This window comes from Amblyomma americanum, chromosome 2, assembly GCF_052857255.1.
Source record: "Amblyomma americanum isolate KBUSLIRL-KWMA chromosome 2, ASM5285725v1, whole genome shotgun sequence".
NCBI classification, from domain to species: domain Eukaryota; kingdom Metazoa; phylum Arthropoda; class Arachnida; order Ixodida; family Ixodidae; genus Amblyomma; species Amblyomma americanum.
Window position 1 is genome coordinate 218,072,236 of NC_135498.1, and position 22,144 is coordinate 218,094,379.

General features: G+C 45.1%; 1 protein-coding gene across 2 annotated transcripts in view; it reads right to left on the minus strand.

The window, feature by feature from the left end:
* Positions 1 to 22,144, minus strand: part of rngo (DNA damage inducible 1 homolog rngo) — a 156,254-nt gene that overhangs the window by 1,100 nt on the left and 133,010 nt on the right. The gene's annotated exons all lie outside the window — the stretch shown is intronic.

Below are 22,144 nucleotides of genomic sequence, written 5' to 3' on the forward strand. Positions count from 1 at the left end.
ATGGTCAGGAGTTTTAAGACAATTTCAATATTAACACCACAAGAATTCTGAACAGACATCAGTCCCGCCTCTGCAATACACACACTCACAGCAGTGAACCGTTCATCGTGCAGCACCGAGTAGACAAGTCTCTCGATGTCCACTGAAAAGGCAGAGTCTGCACAGTACAAGTCACTGTGCAGAATGTCAACTAAGACAGCTAAGCTGGTGACTTTAAAACAGTCCACTGTAACAAGCCTGCTCAGATGATGCTGAAAGAACCTGCCTAAATGAGCTTGACAGCTATGTCTTTCTGTAATGATGGCTCTGAAGGGGCACACAGGCTTGTGTGTTTTATGGAAAATATGAATAACTGCGCAAAAAGGACGGGACAAGAGAAAAGAAGCACAGAAACACACGAGACAAGCGCAGACTAACAACTGGTTTTACATTGATGGTTTATGGGGGGTTTAACGTCCCAAGGTCACTCAGGCTATGAGGGACGCCATAGTGAAAGGCTCCGGAAATTTCAGCCACCTGGGATTCTTTAACGTGCACTGACATCGCACAGTACACGGCCCTCTAGAATTTCGCCTCCATCAAAATTCGCAAAAAAAAAAAAACCTCCGATGTTGCAGCTGCTCAGTTCCTTCTCCAGCTTCAGTCCTAGCCTTGGCTGGCTAGAGAAGTGAGCGCTTGAAGTTCTTCTCAATTACATTCACAGCCTTTGCTTCATGCATCCCACGAGGAAGAATGACAAAGCTTATCTACTTGCATCAGACGCAGCTTTGAGTCACGAAAGTGTCCAACGACGCTCTTAAAAATTGTGAAAAATTGTGAGGCTCGTTGTTCCAGATATGTAGGCCTTGTTGACCGAGTGAACACATCCTGAAATGCAATGTGCTGTCTCCTCCCCACTCGCCTTCTCTGCTATTCTGTGAACTCGCAGGGGATCGCGAAATAGTTCGCTATATAAAAAAAAATAGCAGTAGATAGGCTTATCTATAGGCCAAAAACCGCTATATAAAAAAAATGGCAGTAGATAGGCTTATCTATAGGCCAAAAGCAAGAATACACAGCACCCACGTTTATCTCATCACACGGTTTTACAAGGCCGTGCAGCCGACCAATCTCTGCAAGAACACTGTTAACAGAGCTGCCATGTGCAGGAGTTAGATATAAACAATAACTAAAGATATCTAGATTTGCTACATCAAAATTGACTCGGGCGACCAACTAACCCAGTTCTAGTTACTGGTTCACTTACTGTAATTACCCCATCCTAATGCACTCGCGATTTTCAAGTTTGCAAAACCGGAAAGACTTCGATACCTGCTTCCACATTACGCACACTCCAAGCAAAACGCGTAACAACACAATTGGAAATCAATGGTGATAACACCTTCCACACACTCGTTTGGGCCCGCGCTCATTAGTCTGACAGCAGCTTTGAAGATTGCCGCCACTGCGAGCGAATCGGGTAAATGACACATAGTTCGAATTTTTGTTTTCGAAACCAATTTGCAAACAAATTCACTTTTTTTTTTTACACACTGAGCTCCATGCATCCAGGCAGATGGGGAGCACATGCCCCACAAATTTGGATAGTCTTTTGTTTTTGTAAAAAAAATTCTAAGAACGATTACGATACTAGTGCGAAATTTGAGCGCAGCTCTCTTTCAGCGGCATGAACGGTAAGGTCCTCGCTTGGGCAGCTTGTTTAGCAGAAGAAGCATTTCCACCAGCTGCGCCACTCATTCTTCAGAAAGAACTGGCTGAGACTATTTTGCATTGAATTAAAGGGAGACGCGGGCCTTGAACATTTTTATTATTAAAGTTATCATAATGAGTTAGATGTGTATGTGTTCCTTCTTCCTGTTTTCAAAAATATAATTCGTTTCAGTATACCTCAATTAGTTCCCCTATTACAGGAAAATAACTCAAGCCATTAGTTAAATCCTTACAGGTCATTGAGACACTCTATATTTCTTGGTTTCGATTGAAATGGGGCTGTAGCTAAAGACCTGCCATTTGGAGTAAAGATATCATAATGAATTAGGTGTGTATATGTCTTCCTGTTTTCAAAAATATAATTAGTTTCAGTATACTTCACTTAGTTCCCTTATTATAGGAAAGTAACTCAAGCCATTAGTTAAATTCTTACAATTCATTAAGACACTTTCGATTGAAATGAGGCTGTAGCGAAAACTGCATAGCTCCACAGATTAGTCCATTCTGAATTCAATGGTATAAAATTAATTGAAATTGCACCATAAAAAGATAATAAAAACTTCCGTAAGGATAGTCATGTTGGCAAAAAACACGAAGCTAAGAAAATCTCATTTGAAGCGGGCGCGCAAGCCATTCGGAGGTTGTTGCAGAGGCCTTAAAAATCAGTGGAATGCGGGCATTCCAAAAATATTTCACAGTAGTGAGTAATACCAGGTAGAGGGGAAGGGGCCCAGCTTTCAAACAAAACCAAGATGATGGCCATCGGGGTCGTGGGAAGTGAAGGGCGCAAAGTCCTGCCACAGTTCGCTCTGCAATTGCCATTTCAGGGCTTCGTAGGTGTGAAATATATAGATATTTTAGCAGTTGGAGGTCGAATGCAGACCTCGAAACTTTTTAAACAGGAACTTTAGAGAGTATTGATCCCGAATGTGCCATTTTTGATCATTTCAAGACCGGTGTTTCCCCTTAAAGCAGACGGTTTATACTATGAAGACAACACTGCAAGTGGCGTGGCTGACATGGACAGCCTATTGCGTGCAGCATACTTCGCAACACCACCTGCCAACGGAGCAGAGCGTGGCGTGACTGTGAGAAGGCAGCGCGTGCTGCCGCAGACAGACTTGCATTCCCCAACCACCCTACCTCTGCTCATGCAATGGTGATGTACAACGGCGCGCCACTACTCCCGTTTGCTCAGTTCCAGCGGCGACTCAGCTCAACACAAGAAGGGGTACTTAAGATGAGGTGTGGAAGTTTCAGGGCGCTTAAAAGCTGCGCTCTAAAAAATACCAGATAAATGCGTGTTAGGGCCACACCCTGTTTTCCACAAGGACTACTTGCAGACAGGTCTCGGCTTCCGCTCTGACAGGAAACATCGTCATGGTCACACGACCTACTTGCCAGGGGCTGCTTGCAGACTCGTCGCCGGATTCCCTCCTCAGTTACCATACTAGGCCACCGTCATCTGCTAGCAGACAACGAATTATCTTTAAATATTTACCTTATTAATCGCCCATGAATGAACACCACAAATTAAAAAAAAACATCCTCTATGCTCCTTGGCTTCAATCATGTATATGTCACAACAAGCCCCTCTTTTCCCTTGTCTGCTCTATCATCAGTATGAGTTAAAATTAAAATTATTGGTGTTTTCTTTCGTGAGAACACGTTTTCATATCAGATATAACTGGATCAGCAGGATGTGCGAATAAAGAAGTTCTATAATGCTATAATAATAATAATTATTCCTACAATGCTAGTATCTCCGCACTAAAAGTGCAAATAACCCCCCCCCCCCCCCCCCACAACTGCGCACGTCTTAACCTTTTTCGTAAGCCCCTACATAAAAAGAGCCCATCGCATTGCCTGCTTTCGCCACCAAAATACAGTGACCTTTCAGCAATCATTTTTCCTATGTACAGCACGGGACTGCCTGCCCACCGAAGTTGCCACTATCATCAACCCACAAGCATTCAAGCGGCTCATTGAAAACCTCTCATCGTAATTTATTATCTTTGTTTGCCAAAACCACCCGCTCCCTTTCTTGGGATGTTGTTGCGCAAACGACAAGACGTACACAGGAAAAGTACAAGTTGACAGATTTACGCTCTGTCGTCTTCTACTTTTCCTGTGCACATCTTATCGTTTGCGCAATGCCATCCCAAGAAAGCTATGCACCAATTCGCCCAGCAAGAAGTTCTTTTACATCACCTACTCCCTTATGTAATGTCTCGAAGAGATCTTTGAGGAAATAAATGACTAAAGGTAACTTCTCATTGTAATCCTGTCTCTTGAATATGTTGTATCACACACTCGTTTGTAGACAACCTCAGTGTATGTGGAATAAATTAGTGATATGAAAAAACAAGAAAAAAACGCATGTGTGCATATGCAAGCTGGTGTTTGCTATAAATGCCAAAAAGGCCCAATGTTGACCCAAGTGTCCAGATTCTTGTGCCTGGTGGTCGGCTGGGGCGGTAATCGTGGCTGCCAAGGTGGAGCTTGCGAGCCATCCGAAGTCTGGAGCAAGTTAACAAGAAATGGTCTACCATCGCTTGTGTAGTGGGAGGTGGGCAGACGAGGCAGGTCGGAAGAGGAGTCCTTCCTGACTGCAGCACATATGAGTCTCTTATGCCAAAGGGCATATTTAAGCAATAAAAAAATGCTTGCTATGAATTCTCAAGAAACACAATGGTGGCATATGCAGCTTCTTTGTTTTGAACCAAGTGTGCAAATGTCGAGACACAAAAATTTAGGAGGCAGACGTAACACAAGGCTGTGTTTCTTTCTCGATTCTTGAGCCACTGTCCTTTGTGGTTTGTTCAAAATAAATGGTGTGCAATCCTCCAACATTTACAATAAGCTGAATATTTGATCTGCACACTAAAGAACAGTTCAGGAAATGTGCTTATTGCACACCAGGCTATTAGTTTAAACTCAAGCATCGCAGACATTCACAACGAAGTGGGTTGGAATACAACCTTTGTCCGTAAAGTTCCGAGACTGTGTCCATTAAAAAAAATGCGTTTAACATTGAAATCATTTGTGCGGCACCCCTTCGAAATAGTCTCCCTTGCAGTCTGTACGCAGCTTCCAACACTTCTTGAGGTCTTGGAAACAGTTGGGAAACACTTCTTTTGGCAGGGCTGTCAGCTCCTTTGTCGTGGCATCTTGAATGGCCTCCACGCTCCCCATCCAGCGACCTTTTAAGGCTCTCTTCACACAAGGAAACGAAAAAATCGCATGGGGAGAGGTTAGGTGAGTATGGCGGATGGGAAGTACAGTAATGCTGTGCTTGGCGAGAAATTTTGTCGCACTGAGAGCAGTGTGCGGCTTTGCGTTATCGTGGAAGGTTCCATTGTCCAGATGCCCATAAGTCAGGGCGATGGCATCGCAGTGCATCACGCATGTGTTGGATCATCATCATCATCAGCCTGACTACACCCACTGCAGGGCAAAAGCCTCTCCCATGTCTCTCCAATTAACCCTGTCCTTAGACAGCTGCGCTTTCCTTCTCTTGGAATCCACTCCGTCACCCTTAAGGACCAGCAGTTATCTTGCCTTCGCAGTACATGCCTTGCCCATCCCATTTCTTCCTCTTGATTTCGACTAGGATGTCATTAAGACGTGTTTGTTCCCTCACCCACTCTGCCCGCTTCCGGTCTCCTAACGTTACACCTATCATTTCCCTTTCCATGGCTCGCTGTGTTTTTCTTACCTTAAGCTGAACCCTTTTCGTTAGTCTCCACGTTTCTGCCCCGTAGGTGAGTACCGGTAAGATACAGCTGCTGTACACTTTTCTCTTGAGGAATATTGGTAAACTGCCATTCATGATCTGAAAGAACCTGCAATATGCACTCCACCCCATTCTTATCCTTCTAGTTATTTCCCTCTCATGATCCGGATCAGTGGCCACTGCCTGCCCTAAGTAGATGTATTTCCTTGCAACATCCAGCACTTCACTACCTATTGTGAACTGATGTTCCCTTGCTAGACTGTTGAACATTACTTTGGTTTTCTGTATATAATTTTGAGACCCACCGTACTGCTCTAACTCAGTGATCATGATTTGCAGTTCATCTCGTGAGTGACAACAAGGCAATGCCATCAGCGAATCACAGATTATATAGGTATTCTCCATTAACTTGTATCCCCAACTGTTCCCAATTCAGGCCAAGGAATACCTCCTGTAAACAGGCGGTGAATAGCATTGGCGAGATCAGGTCCCCTTGTCTGACGCCTTTCCTTATTGGAATTTTACTGCCAACTTTATTGAGGACTATGGTAGCTATACAGTTCCTATATATATCTTCCAGTATTTTGACATATTCCTGATTCCACAGTGCCTGTACACTGCTGAGGTTTTCACTGAGTCAAATGCTTTCCCGTAATCAATGAAGGCTATATATAGGGGTTGGTTATATTCTGCGCATTTCTCTATCATCTGATTGGTAGTGAGATATGATCCATTGTGGAATATCCATTGTGTTGGAGCACGCGGATATAAAACTCCTGATTCACTGTCTGCCCTTGTGGGACGAACTCGTGGTGTATGACACCTCTGGCATTGGAAAAAAACTATCGGCATCGTCTTTGTTTTGGTCTTCTGTCGCCGCACCTTTCTCGATGCCAGAGAGCCTGTGGACCGCCATTCGGCGCTCTGCCTCTTTGTTTGAGAATCGTATTGAAAACACCATGCTTCGTCTTCAGCAATGGTGCTGTCGAATGCAGCATCCTTCTCTGCCTCGGAGAGCAAATCAGCGCTCACTGATGCCCGCGTGCCCTTCTGGTTCTGTGTGAGGGAGTGCGGCACAAGTCTGGCATTCAGCTTTCGTTTCCCCAAGTTCTCACGCAAAATTTGGTGGCATGTTGTCTTACTAATGTCGAGAGCATCTAATAGCATGCGGACTGTAATGGTGCAGTCTTCCTGTACGATTTGCCTGATCCAAGCCACGTTTTCATTCCGTGAGGTTGAAGGGCGCCCCTGCCTTGTGTTGTCTTCCACCGACGTTCTCCCTGAAACGCACCTCTTCTGCCACTCGAGAACTTGCGCCCACGATAATGTCTCGTTGCCGTAGCATCACGAAGGAGCTCATACGTCTTTGTGGCATTCTTGCCAAGCTTCACACAGAATTTTATGTTTACATGCTGTTCGAGATGGACATCCATCTCTCCACATTCACTCACAGTAGAATGCGCAGACTAGTGACAACGTATGGATGGATGGAAGGCAGAACCGTCCCCTTTGAAATGGTGTGGTGGCAGTTGCCACCATGCTCAACTTTTTTTCCTTTTTGTTTAGCTGTGTTGCAAGTGATTAAAATTCGCCATTTTCTTTAAATATGGCTTCCTAAACTTTTAACCTTATGTCACCTCTCTACTTTTGAGCCACCAATCTTCCAATCGGTTTTTGCTAATTTCCACCGCAGATCTATTTACATGACTATTGTTATCTCTAAACCCTAGGGCCTCAGGAATAGTAACTGCGCATGTATCGACATCGGGATGGATACGATCACATCAGAGTATGAGGTGTTCTATTGTTGCTACATACAGCACATGTGTCAACTTCGTTAAATTTCTTTTTATAGCTGCGCATTCTAAGACATCCTGGCCTAGCTTCAAAGAATAGGGCACTGCCTCTTGAGCTATCATAAAAGCGCTTCCTTCCTGATCTGCCTTTTCCAGTATCGATATAGTTCTACACTATGCTTCTTTTCCATTGAATCTATCCAATTTTCACCTTCTGTGCTTTTATCCTGTCGTGTAATGCTCTTTCTTTCTCCGTCCTCGTGTCTGGCATACTAGTTACCTTCCTCATTCTTTTCCGCCAATGTGAGTTAACGCTCTTTTTCTATAGGTACTTTAAATACCTTAGCTGCCCACCTGAAATTGTCCAATTTCCTCAGGCGTTCTTCATATAGTATTTTACTCCGAGTTTCCCGTGCCTCGAACGATGCCCAGTCCATATCCCCCAGTACTGCCTTGTTTGTGGCTTTTCCGTGGGCAACTAGTGCTAATCTTCCAACAGCTCTCTGATTTTCTTCTAATCTCGACTAAATTTCTGCCCTTAAGTACAGAACCGCATTCCCGAAAGTAAGCCCCGCCAACATTATTCCTTTCCAAATACCTCTCAGTACTTCATACCTGTTGTACCACCACAATTCATTATCCCAGCATCTGTTCGCCCTTTTGCTATGAGAGAATGTTAGTGCTTTTCCGTGGACATATGCCCTTCGTTTAACCATCCCCCTAGATAATTGTATTCAGTCACTAGGGGTATTTCATGGCCTTGTATTGCAAGTTCCTGATCAGTTGTATCATTGAAAATCGTCACACCTGACTTGGTTGCGCTAAAACTGAAACCTAGACTGTCTCCTTCATCTCCAAAATTAACCGAGTTTGCAAATCTTCCTGGCTATCTGCTAACAGTACAATATCGTCCGCATACATTAAACCCGGTAGGCGCTGCACAACAACCTTTCCACCCAATCTGTATGACAGATTATGACCTAGATTGCTTCCTTGTAGCCTTCTTTCCATACTTATCATATAAAAAAGCATGAACAGCAGTGATGATAGAGGACAACCTTGCCTTAATCCTTTCTAAACCTCGACAGTTGTACTTTTCAGAAGAAAGGTTAGTACTCTGTGAATGAGACACGACTGCTGTCGTACTCTTAATTCCTTCCCATCTTACTTCAACTTAAATTTCTCGATATATTTCCTGTAGAAAATCAATTACCCCGTGACCGATGCCTTCATCTTTTAATATGTTCCACAGGAGTTCCCTGTTCATGTTGTCGTATGCATCGCTTATGTCCAGGAAGGCTAAATACAGAGGTCTGTTTCCCGCCTTAGCTATTTTGTATGCACTGGGTAAGCACGAGCAGGCTATCATCTAAGTGCCTACCACTTCTGAACCCATGCTGAAGTTCTCCAAGTATTCTATTACTTTCTACCCATGGCTGCATTTTTAATTTCACCGCCTGCATCGCCAGCCTGTATATAACTGATGTTATTGTAAATGGTCTGAAGCATTTTATGTTCGCCTTATCGCTTTTCCCAATATAAATCAAATTAATTTTACTGTTTCCAGCTGTGCGGAATTTGCTTATTTGTTATGACTGCCTCCAATGCTTTATCAGCATTTCCTTCCCTCTTGGGCCAAGTTCATTAATTAGCTTGATTGGAATTTCGTCTATCCCTGCAGACGTAAGAAGCAAGCACCTCTTGACAACACGAGCAGACAATAGGCACTCACAGCTCCGAATGCGCATCAGTGTGTAGTGGATTTCAAGAAAATAAAACGAAGATGCAAGAATAAAAAGTCTTACGATGGCTCAGAGAGCAGCTAAGGAGCTCATGTGAAGGTTTAATGCACAATATCATCCTCCAGGAACACGAGAAGTACTCAGAATGCGCAGTGAGTCTAACTCAATATGGCCGCCGGGGCTTTGATTTCCGGGCAGCTGCCATCTGCTGCCTTGCCCCAAGTAGTCTGTAGGCTGCCAGAGGTAAAAAATGAACACATTGGTTTGGCGATGCGGGCAGCTTTCTGACTGGTGGGCGGAGCTTTCGGGCTGCCCGAGAAAATCGTACGCTGGGACTGGAGTGCGCAAGTAGTCCCGGACTGAAAATCGAATGTGCCCAGTATCACCACCTGCAGCTTTTTGTGGCTGTTGAAGGTATAGTGCTCTAGATCTAAGGCACGGAAGTTGTGGTCGCATGTTAGTTCGCCGTAGTTGTGCCTAGGGTGCCTTAAAGGGGCCCCGAAACACATAATCAGTACATTGTTTTGCTAGTTGGTTGCATAAACTGAGTTATAGTGATGCTATTACTATTGGTCGTACCGCATATATTCCGGTTTTTAATATTTTAGCTAGTTCACAAAAACAAATGGCGCTGATGGTGTCACCATACAGTGGCAGTTTTTAGCAGTGGATATGACATCACTGGGCAGGAGCTTGATGATTGGACAAACAGTAAATATACCGCAAACTGTGTTAATAGAGTTATAAAATGCAAAAACATGAAAAACCTATTACATCAACAAAAACAACTTTTTTGCCTTAGATAAAAACGCTGAGCATCTGGCTATTTTTTTGCATCTAAGGTCTTTGCGCCTCTGTACACATCCTACGACCTAGGACACAGTACTTATAGCTACTCTCTATGTATCTGAGAACGGCTTTGCGGAATCAATCCGATCGAACCATTGCACTCTACAAACGTTCCGTTTCGGTACGAAGGAAGGAGGCAAAGAAAAAAGCCATTCGTTTCACATTTAGCAGTGCACATCGTCAGCTTGTGGAGGATGACCGGGTGGCGGCGCCAGATGGCGCCATGTTCCAGTCAACAGCGCACGCACCTTGCTCACTGCGACCAATCTGCCAACGACAGGAAAGAAGTGTAAATTTCAACTTTGAAAGTTGCGCTTCTCTCCTGTCGTCTCTACCCCCTTTTCCTGTGAACGTCTCTTTAGCACACAGCCTGTCAGAAATGAATATGTACCAACCAGCCCGTCAGAAAGCCTTACTAACACACTTAACCAATGCTATCGGATACACAGCGCCGGTTTTTCCACTCAACGGTCCATATAACTATTTCGCGTTAAAATTCAGCAAGTCGTGTATTGCGGTCGATGAGTGGTTGCCGGTGGCGCTGGCACTGTCCCATATGGCACTCCATTGTATGGTTCAGATGCAATTTACCACAGTCACGCTCACATTAGGAAATCGAACACTTGGTCTTGCCCTGCACTCGTGCCTATTTTATCACAAGGCCAGCCAAACATAATACAACTGCTTTATATGCGTGCACGGACTGAAAAAAACCCTAACACATGTCTATTGCCAACGGCAATACTAAGTTCGATACATGCACTTCAACATCTTATTTTGTGGCACAGATATTTTATGAAGCTTCAAATTCATACAAAATTTGTTTCGCATAAGAGTGTCCTAATCAGACGGCCATAAACAGAAACCAAAACTACCCGCACAGTAATTTTCAGCATTACCATAGCCCTTCAATGCTTTTATGGTCGTGAAACTTCACTGTAACGCTATGGGAGAGCTATTGTTGACAGCGCATTCCACGAGGTGGCGTTCCGAGTCCTGTGGGGGCAACGACGCGAGCAAGCTGGCGTCTGTATGGCCGCAAGACTACAGTTTAGTTTAATTTTATGGGGGTTTAACGTCCCAAAGCGACTCTGGTATGTAGTGAAGGGCTCCGGAAATTTCGACCACCTGGGGTTCTTTAACGTGCACTGACATCACACAGCACACGGGCCTCTGGAATTTTGCCTCCATCAAAATTCGACTGCCGCGGCCGGGATCAAACATGCATCTTTCGGAAGAGCAGCCAAGCACCATAACCACAGAGCCACCACGGCGGGCGGATTACAGGCAGAATGGGACACCGGCGGTGTGGCAGCGACTATTTTCTCTTCCGATTTTGCATTCGTTCGCAAACAAGTACAGTGCACGTGAAGCGCAAGCTTGCTATGCTGAATACTTGCTGCGAGACGAGGTGCTGCTCCGGCTACGGAGGTATGCAGGAAAAGGCCTCACTGTTCTGACGAGCGACGCCGAGCAGCGCAAAATATGGAAGTGGGCGATACCCCAACGGGAAAGCGGTCGATTTGGCTTCGATTCCAAGCATGTCCGTGCCTGCGAGAGGCGCTTGGCCCCACGGATTTAATTCAGCCTGACGAGTTTGTTGTCAAAGGAGAAGCAGTGTCGCTGCAACGCAAGAAGCAGAAACTCAGGCCCAGCACCGTCCCACAGATATCCGAAGGCCTACCAGCGTACTTGAGCAAGAATCTGTGATAAGGTTGCATTTTAGAGAGCTGTGCTCTTCAACGTGCGAAAGCACTACTTCACAGCATCAAACCGAACAAAGAACCTTGTGGCGTACCTGACTTTGAGGTGCAGAAATAAAATGAATATTGCCGCGACTGGGTTTCCAACCCACAGCGGCGCAAACAGATAAGCTTCGCAGGCCACTGCACGAGAGCACTATGCTATCGGCGCAGCCAATCACACCTCTTGTTAAACTGCAACACACTCTCGTGCTGCGCATTGCCCATCGTCATCTTCATAAACTTCCACCTGCACAACGAACATATCAGATCAGCTTAACCTCTATCAGAGCTTAAAAGGACACTGAGGAAAAATTGAAGTTGGATTGTATTGTTAGAATACCAGCTCCTGATCACAAAAACGCCACTCTAACCGACAACAAACCTCTTGTAAGGTAGAAAATTGCAAGAACCAAAATACAGGTATCGCCGCCACAGGCCAAACTCGCAAGTACAAGCGTGATTACGTCATAGGACAAGAGACGCCACCTTGGAGGAATTTTCCTTACTCCATGGATGCCACAAATCTCCGAGGCTGACAAAGGAAGGCAGCGCGGTTCAATATGGAAGTAAGTTTTGTTTTGAAACTGATAGTGCACTTTTATCACACAAGGAAGAGAGAAAAAAGACAACCTGAATGTTGGAAGCAAAGAAAACCGATGCTTGGTGGCGCCACAGGCGGCCAAGAGAGTTTCGGTTTGTTATGGCACTTCGCGTCTATGAGCTTTGCATGCCCCGTTATTTTGTTTTTGATGCGCCTCAATTTACAAGCGCCGAACAGCAGAGGAACTGCAAGTGCCGCTTCAAATGCAAGTTAACTTTTGAAGGAGCCTGTCAAGGCTGCTCAGATGATCGCCACAGTCGATGAAAAACTATGATGGCACGATGGTCGGTGATCGTACAAGGCAGTTAGCAGCATAAAGAGCTCTTGTGTCTTCATACGCTTGCCCGGCGAAACATTCCCGGCTGTGCCATTCAACTTCGAACTACTTAACGGAAATCGTTTATTAGGGAAGGGAGACAAGATACAAGGCAGTTAAGAAAAAAAATTGCTGATGGCCTAGCTCTGTTAGGCCAGGATATGCGAAAGCGCGGAGACTTCTGCGTCGGAAGAGTCCATTCACTAGATGTGCCTTTATTCACGGTCAATGCTAGGGCCGTCGTGGCGTAGTGGTAGCGTCTCCGCCTCAAACGCCGAAGGCCCTGGTTCAATTCCAAGCCTCGGCGCAGGTTTTCTTTTTTTATTCAGTGAGTGTGCCGGGGGGTTTCAGTGGCTCCCATAGATGCCGCCACTGAATACATTGGTTAGCGGTTAAGCGCACGCTCTGTTAAAGCGCGTTTATACTCCGGCGTAATACGCGCGCTGCACGACGACGTCACGTCGGCCAAAGCGAGACCCTCCAACTGCGCTTGACTGCCGATGCATTCAGCGGCTTCGGCGCATTCTGACCGCACTGGCAGAGGCTTGGAGCACGTCTCTATTTCGCGCCGAGTGCGCCAGCCGCCGCCGGCCCGGCCAGACCGGTTCGGCTCTGCGGCGAGGCGCGCATTGTGACATGTGCCTTCTCGGAGCACCGCCACGGCGAAATCACAAGTTTGTGGCCAATAAAGCTGTCACTTTAAAAGAGATTTGGAACCTGCAGAGACCGTGACTCTGCTCTCCTCCAACTCGTTTGTTTGCGGCTCCATACAATAGCTTCGGCAGTTGGGCATAGCTGTACTCTTCAAGCTCTCAGCTGATTTAATCCATTCACAGTACACATCTGAAGGTACATGCAAGAAGGCGAGGGAACCCGATCCAGTGGACCCTGTACCTCCGGAAATGCGCGGAGCCCGTTGAAGCGTCGTGCATCGGTTTTACTTTCAAGCCGCCAACTTTAAACGCAAGCGCCCTTGAGCACCCATCCGTTTTTTGTGGCAAAAACAACCTGGCCCTCGCAACCGTGAGAAACCTCCTTGGCGCCGCCTGCTACACCGTGCAACAGCACCTTTCAAGAAATTTCAATCCATTGGCCCCAAAGCCTCGGCCAGCCTCCGATGGGCGCGATGTGCCTACCATGTCCTCGCCCCTCGCAACTCCCCGCACTGGGATTAAGATATTTAATTAGCAACAGCTGCTCACTGGGGAAGGGGGAAACGACCCGCCGGCGCCTAACCTAACCGTGCTCCCTCAAAAGCATGGGGCTGAGGTCGCTGAAATGCAGGCTGGAGTTTTTGCGAGAACTTCGTTGGCGGGTTCGGGAACGGGATCTATCGTAAGACGCCGGTGCAAACATAAACGAAGCGACGGTGCGACCCCCGATAGATGCTTTCAACGTAAGGTGGCGGTAGCTTTTGTTTCGGCTGCTGCTAGACCGCACCGCTAGCCGCAAGAAATCATGGAGTCTGCGTTTACGTCACTCCGTTCTGTGATGTCATAAGAGTGCGTCGAGTTTGAATGCGAGGGCGGGAAAAACTTTTTCAACTTCGAATCCAAATTTCTTTGAAATTAATGCATCTTTCGCTCCCGAAGAAGCAGCAACAAAGCCATGAAATGCCGAACTATCACATTTTGCCAACAAAAAAAAATTGATAGAGTTCTCCTCACTGACCCTTTGACCTGAGTCTAATATCGTTGCCAGACGTGCAGACGACCAAGCAAATCAAAACCATTTGCCAACAAGGCTAAACATGCATTCACAAACCAACTAGCCCAAGCTAGAGTTCTCCTTGAATGCGTTCGCACGTCTACTCGATTTAACGTAGTTAAACCCCTACTGCTTTCTATTTTAAATATGCTGTTCCGTGATTCCTATCATTGCTGATTTTTGGTTTACTGCATGGCCGCTCACAGCTTGTCTCTTATTTTGGTAGCGCAAAGCCAGTGCATGAGCACTGAACAAAAAATTTCAAGATTTCATAGCACTCGCCAGTGCCTGCGTTGCTACAGCGGTACAAAGTGTAAAGAAATAGCTAATGTAGCAAGAGTCTTCAGCAGCTGGCTTTGCCACCTCGGAAAGTGTCAGCAAAAAAAAAAGGACCATTTGAGCTAGCATCAACAAATTGCCGATGCATTCGTCACGTGACCGCTTCTGTAGCGCGCACTCCGGTTCTTCAAAACGTCTACTCGATTTAACGTAGTTAAACCCCTACTGCTTTCTATTTTAAATATGCTGTTCCGTGATTCCTATCATTGCTGATTTTTGGTTTACTGCATGGCCGCTCACAGCTTGTCTCTTATTTTGGTAGCGCAAAGCCAGTGCATGAGCACTGAACAAAAAATTTCAAGATTTCATAGCACTCGCCAGTGCCTGCGTTGCTACAGCGGTACAAAGTGTAAAGAAATAGCTAATGTAGCAAGAGTCTTCAGCAGCTGGCTTTGCCACCTCGGAAAGTGTCAGCAAAAAAAAAAGGACCATTTGAGCTAGCATCAACAAATTGCCGATGCATTCGTCACGTGACCGCTTCTGTAGCGCGCACTCCGGTTCTTCAAAACGTCTACTCGATTTAACGTAGTTAAACCCCTACTGCTTTCTATTTTAAATATGCTGTTCCGTGATTCCTATCATTGCTGATTTTTGGTTTACTGCATGGCCGCTCACAGCTTGTCTCTTATTTTGGTAGCGCAAAGCCAGTGCATGAGCACTGAACAAAAAATTTCAAGATTTCATAGCACTCGCCAGTGCCTGCGTTGCTACAGCGGTACAAAGTGTAAAGAAATAGCTAATGTAGCAAGAGTCTTCAGCAGCTGGCTTTGCCACCTCGGAAAGTGTCAGCAAAAAAAAAAGGACCATTTGAGCTAGCATCAACAAATTGCCGATGCATTCGTCACGTGACCGCTTCTGTAGCGCGCACTCCGGTTCTTCAAAAGCCGGCATGACGCCTTTTTTTTTCAGCATTAGTCAGATTGCAGTATTTCTCACAAGGTAAGCACCAGCCATGAACATTCTTATGCACTTCAATGAAAGCAAGGACTCGGCCGAGACAGCTGCAACCCAGACATGTTACTCATCGTTACGCTAGATCTTCGAGTGATGCTGCAGGCAAGTTGCGGTGAAAATGAATGTGCAGGCTGAACCCATGTACAAAAATCGCTGCTTTATAAAAAGCAACGAGAGAAAGTAAGCGCGTTAATTGTTTCTCAGAAAACAGCCGCTAGCAAGGTTTAATAGTGGCCGCTGTCGATCGCGCAGTGTTTTTAGCATCTCGATTTAGCAGCCAAGCATTCAGGTGATGACCAGTAAAGAGCGTCCATGCTAAGCCCAAATACTGATCCGCCGAAAGCACAAATACAAAGCGAATGTTGGAAAACAGCAGCTGCGAACAGGGCTCACGTAGCCATTCGTGCCAGCTCTATGACAGCTCCGCCAATAGCGGCGCGCGCTGTTCCCATATGAAACTTTGGCTGGAGTTTCGTGACCAGAAAAAAACATTAAAGGACTATGGCGTTACCAATGCTTTTACCAACATCTATGAATATTTTCTAACTCAGTGAAGCGCCGCAGCCAGCCCCAAAACACCCAAAGCGATACAGAGGGTGCGCTTATACATTCTTCCGGGAGCCTTGCTATCATGTGAGCTTCTATAATTTCCCTTGTCAGCGAGTCGCGGTTCTTACCTATCACAACGCATTCGTTGTACAACGGCTTGTAGGCATCGATGTCATTTTTGTCATCATCATCATCACTTTTGCAGTTTCTGCAGTGTTTGGCTACGTGGCCTATAATGGGGCCACGTGTGACATTATAATCATGCTCCTTTAATCTTTAGTTGACACATCGGCCGGTTTGGCCAATGTATTGCTTCCCACATGATAGTGGCAAAGAGTAGATGACTCCCTCCTGGCAGGGGACAAATTGTTTTGCATGAGTTTTCAAGCAGCCACATTGTTCACTGTTGGCCGAATTAACCTTCTTCACTATGCTGGACAATCGGACAGGTGCCAAAAACACGACGTCAAACCCCACATGCTTTAAAATTCTCTTCAGGTTGTGTGAGACCTGATGCAGATATTGCACAATGGCAACTTTTTCTTTTTTAATTTTGCTGTTGACCTCAGACCTCAACTTTTTCTGCAGTTTTTCTGCGACTGAAACCAAAAATTCTGAAGGGTAACCGGCCTGTGTCAAACGATCTACTTGGTTGTGGAAGCCTTGCTCCAACCTGTGCTCACATGATTTCTTTGCAACATTGTCAAAAACTGAATGTACAATTGCACTTTTCACAAGCTTCGAATGGGCTGATGAATATGGCAGGACAGGTTTTTGACCACGGGGCTCAAAAGCCCAACATACATGAGATGAAGTGAATTGAAGTGAACATCTAAAAACCTGATAAAATCATCAAGTGGTACTTCATGTGTTAAAATGATCGGTTTCAGGCACTCAGAGAACACTGAAAAAACATGAAGGAACTACTGCTCTAATTCCTGAAAGGGCATGCTTGCAAGCAAAACAATTTGTCCTCTGCCAGGAGGGGGTCATCTACTCTTTGCTGCTATCATGTGGGAAGCATCAACGAAGCATCAATGTATCAACGAAAGATTAAAGGAGCATGATTATAATGTCACATGTAACTCCATCATAGGCCACATAGCCAAACAGTGCAGGAACGGCTAAAGTGATGACGAAGATGACATCGATGCCTGCAAGCCATTGTACAACGAGTGCGTTGCGATAGGTAGGAACCGCGACTCACTGACAAGGAATATTATAAAAGCACACATGACAGCAAGGCTCCCGGAAGAATGTACAAGCTCACCCTCTGTACCGCTGTCAGAAAAAGAAAAACGCTACCTCGACTCCGAATGTTGACACGCGTGTGCTTTATTTCGAGTTTTCTTATATTTGTGACTTGTGTGCATTGCTTTCCATTTCTGGCCGCCAGTTGGGTACTTATTCCGGCTGGCAGCCGATAAAGCCGAAGATTTCAGTTGTGAGTCAGCGCTGTGTTGTGTCCCTGCCTGTGTCCTTCTTCTACGTCCCATTCATTGCGCTGTTGTCACGGAATATCGAAACCAACTTGCCCAACAACATACCTTGTCGTATTTCAATTTGATGGAATTGCAAAATATACAAGATATTATAGAGCAGTAGTTTTCACTTTCATGTGTAGCATCAGCAGGGGAATATATGGTAGAGAGAGGTTAAGCGAGTGGTTTCTCGACACTCACAAAGTGAACAAGGGAGGGTGCTTGCGAGCGTTTCAACAAGAGGACACCCAGCCGAAGACAAGTCCTCTTGTTGAAATGCTGGCAAGCATTTGTTCACTTTGTGAGCACAGGCATTCTCTCTAGACCCCAGATCTGTCTTTTTGTAACTTCAAAAAAAAAAAAAAACCTGAAAAGATTGCCTCAAAATGCCTCAGCAAGTAAACAGTTCTTGGAATGCAACATCATGGGTCTTTGGTCATTAAAAAACCTGCATGGCCATAGCAATGCCCTGTAAACAATGACAGAACAGATCCAATAGAGTAAAGGTATCGGGCAGATTTGGTGATTAGGGGGTTCAGAGTATTTGGAGGTGGAGGGTTTTCTCAATTGTGGCCGCTGTGCTAGTGAATTCAGCGATGGTCTTTGGTGGATTGCAGGTCAGACTAGTGAAAAGTGCCTCTTTAGCACCTCGCATCAAAAGCTCCACCTGCTTCTCTTCAATCAAAAAGGCGCTTCATTTCTTCTGCATATGCAGTCACTGTCTCAGTCAGGAGCTGAATGCGTGACTGCAGAAGCAGCTGCATTTTCTTTCCTGACGATGCTTGTGAATGCCTTGAGGGACTCTTGCCTGAACGATTCCCACATCACCAGCAGCTTCATGGTTTTTGAACCAAATTCTGGTTGGGCCTTTCAGGGCGAAGAAAACATGCCTTATTTTCGTCTCGTCATCTCAGCTGTTCAACGTGGCCATGCATTCCAAGTGCTCAAGCCATTGTTAAGAATCTTCACTTGGAGAGCAGTTGAATGTGGGCGGTTATCGTGGCTGGTGCAGAATAATGGATGCCGGTGTTGTAGCCATGGTTGACGTTGACTGTAAAAAGCCCTTCTGCACTCGCGTGTGGGTTCGGAAGAAGTCCGTGTTTGGGTGGCAGATTTTGGAGGCGTCGGCTGCTTCAGTGGCTGCCAAGGGTTAAGGTCAACAAGGACATCTGGCACCCAGCACCTCCACCAGACGTCACATAGTGGTGACAACAGTCAGGCAGGCAGCGAAAGGGGCTTCCAAAAGAAACTATTTATAGGGTTGCCTCGTGCCAAAAAATAAATAAATGCCGCAGCGGCGGCGATAAGCAACAAGCATGCTCGTGTGACGGGTGGCGGGTGCTAAACAGAATGCCCACTGTTCTCGGCCGTGCTCAATTTAAAGCTGACAAAGAGCTTTCGAGATAGGGCGTGCAAAGTAACCACAACAGTCTCGAACAGCGCAGAATCGGTTCCACCTGTCTGCGATCATTCGAGATAGATCTGGTCGCATCTTGCATCACAGAAAAGTGATAAGGCTGGGTGCTAGCGGCAGTGAGCATGAACAAATAAACATCACAAAGCTTTGCGACAATATAATCGCTTTTCATTTTCTGTCATTGCAACTCTTGTGCAGACTTGCGTAGGAGGAGTTGATGTGAATTAAAACGATGAAAACAGCAACCATACTGCAGTTTTTGTATGTCGAAAAATCATGCATTATTTACCGCTTGTTGGCGCAATCCACGTGACTGTTTTCTAATGTGCTGCACACCATTCTTAATTGGCGATTACGTCCGCAGTAATGTTACATGAAAACAGTTAATGAAATGGCCTGACAGCAAGAGGGTAATTGCAAATAGTGTATAAAGTGAACTTAAGAGTAAGGGCACGAAACAAGCTCACACTCCTTTTTCTTTTCTCTCTTTTTCACCCGATTTTTGCTTTCCCTTGGAAGGTTCATACTGTCCACAGCGTAGCTACGAGCAGCTGCACCATGCGCTTTTCCATCCCCTGATATCTAGACATTCTGTGCTGCGCTAACGCGTGCTGGGACGCTGTGTAGGTCAGCTGAAAAAGCGGGCGCCTTTCAGTCTGTCAGAGGTAAAGCGTGGCACTTGCCGACAGCTGGCCGTGTCAGATATCTATGCAAGTGGACGCTGAGGTGCGAACCACTCTCACGTGACATAACACAAGGTCGCCATGGTTTGCGATCGCTGCGAAAGTTCATCTTAGCTGACCCACACACGTAACAGCTTTTTGTAAGCGGTTTTTCTTCTTACACTGATTCCTATGGGAAACAAACCAAATGGTCTCACATTGTTCATATTATCCTAGAATTCATCTTAAGATACCAGGTTAATTTGAAAACTCAAATATTTTTGAAAAAATCAGTATCTAAATCTCGTTTCATCAAAACATATCCATTCCTAAATATTGTAAGAAAAATTGCAACTCCCTTCCAAAGGTGCAGCCAATCCTGTGACCCCCTGCGCAGATTCGCAAAACCAACACTTTTATGGCATTATTTTTCCTGTTAATTTTTTTTAGATTTATGTCTTCTTTTTCTGTACTTAGTAACTAAAATGCTCGCAAGAGAGATGTGTGACATTTGGAACATATTATGCCATGTGTAACTTCAACACCAGTAGGATCAAACCTTGTCTCAACACACTGATGACAAGTGAGCTGCCATGCTATCGAAAGCAAGTAAAAGCAAGGCTCAATCACAGATATGGCGGATCTTCATCCTCCTTTATGGCATTTGCAATTATTCCCAATCTTTGCTTCTTTTCTCAAAACTAACTTTTTTGTAATTCCTTCTTACGCCTCCTGCATAAGATTTTTTAATGAACCTTTGCAGACTTGTTTATTTATATATATATAGCTGTGCAACGAACCACAGCAAACGAAATTGTGCAGTAACTTTTTTATTGCTGCAATTTTACTCAAAGAAAACCAACGTTCTCGGTTCAGTATTATACAATGAGAATTCATGATGTAACTATTTTCGTTCATAGCACAGCCTTTAGTAAATAACTGCAAATGCAATCTGCCCTGTGGCCAACTAAATTTAAGTTAGGACTGCTGGTGAAAGATGCACATAGCACATTTTCTGAAAATGAGAGTAAAATAAAAGGAACATTTTTTTCATGCTTTAACAATTTGATAAAAACAAAACAGTTTTTAATAAAGACCACTAATTGGATGTTTGTTATCTGCTATTAAAAATTTTTTGACAGAAAGTGGCCTCATACCTTCAGCTCCCCTTAAAAGGGCGCTGTGATGTTAATCAAACAGGGGGCATTTATTCTTTGGGTGGTGTCGTGGTGCAGGGGTTCACTCGAACACAGGCTCCGTCGTGTAGCGTGTCCGAGCCTTCGGGCTGAGGAAAGATGGAACTTGAAGTTTGGGAAAACAAAAAATCAAGCGGATTTCCTGGCACTTCAAAGAAACTTATTTACATAATTTAGAAATGAGCGAACAGTCCAAAATTAAAAGTTAAAATTTTTAGATTCAGTTATCATGTAACTGTTATTTTTTCTGTACGATTTTTGACTGCCTGCCTGTTTCTGCAAAACGATGTTGCCTTTGTTCACCTTCTCCTCCTTGTCACCCTTCTGTCCCCTTCAAGCTTCACCCTATATAAGCAGCGTCCTGGCTTCAATAAAATTCAGTTGTGAGTTCGCGCTTGTGTCTCATCTTTGTTCTTCTCTTGTGGTTTGCACGGTTTGGCGCTAAAGTTTCTCTAATTCAAGGTCCTGCTTGGTTCTGGCGAAAGCCACAAGGTGTTTTCGGGCATTTCGAACGGGTCGAGAAAAATCTTCGCCGATACTGATATCTGTACCTTTAAGCTTAGGGCCATTCGAGAGAATGACCCCTTTCGTTTTTAAAGCAGACAGCTCCACTACTATTGGTCTTTGGCGGTCAATGCGGTGTGCTCGCTCTATGTCTTTAGGGTCGATTACGAGGTTCAAGCTATCAAGGCAGTGCTGGATTATTTTTTCTGATTAGTCATAGTATTCTTTTTCATTTGGGCCGGGAAGTCCATAGAATACTATATTGTTTCTTCTTGAGCAGTTCTCAAGATCATCCAGACGTGTGTCTATCTCAGAAAGCTGGTGGGTCGTTCTAGCAGTGTTAGTTTGGAGTGTTGCGATTTTTGTTCGCAGGGTACTAATTACCACAAATTGGGTTTCAAAATTCGTTCGCTTAGGGCAGATATTGTTTTATCCGTTGCTAATAGTTGATTTTTCAGGCCTTGGACTTTGGAAATAAGTTTTCACTGACCAGCGCTCAACTTTTGCAGTTCGGCCTAGACAGCATCAGTATTAGATGCGTCTCGGATTTGCTTCAACGTCACCCGATACTAACAGTAAAGTACGAATCACATTGACACATTCAACAGCAAGGCAGAAACAGCACTGTGGGCTCGGCAGCTGTACCAGACAATAATTACTAGTTTTCCTAGCAAAAATAGTATATGGACCACCAACCTGCATGACGAAGGTAAGCGATTTAGCGGTCCGTGCAGTAGCACAGCCGCAGAGCCCACAGTGTGCCTAAGGTGGGTGTTGCTGTTCTATAGCTGACGTATACGGTGCTGTCGGTGACGATGGGGCCGCCGATGAAGCTTTTTT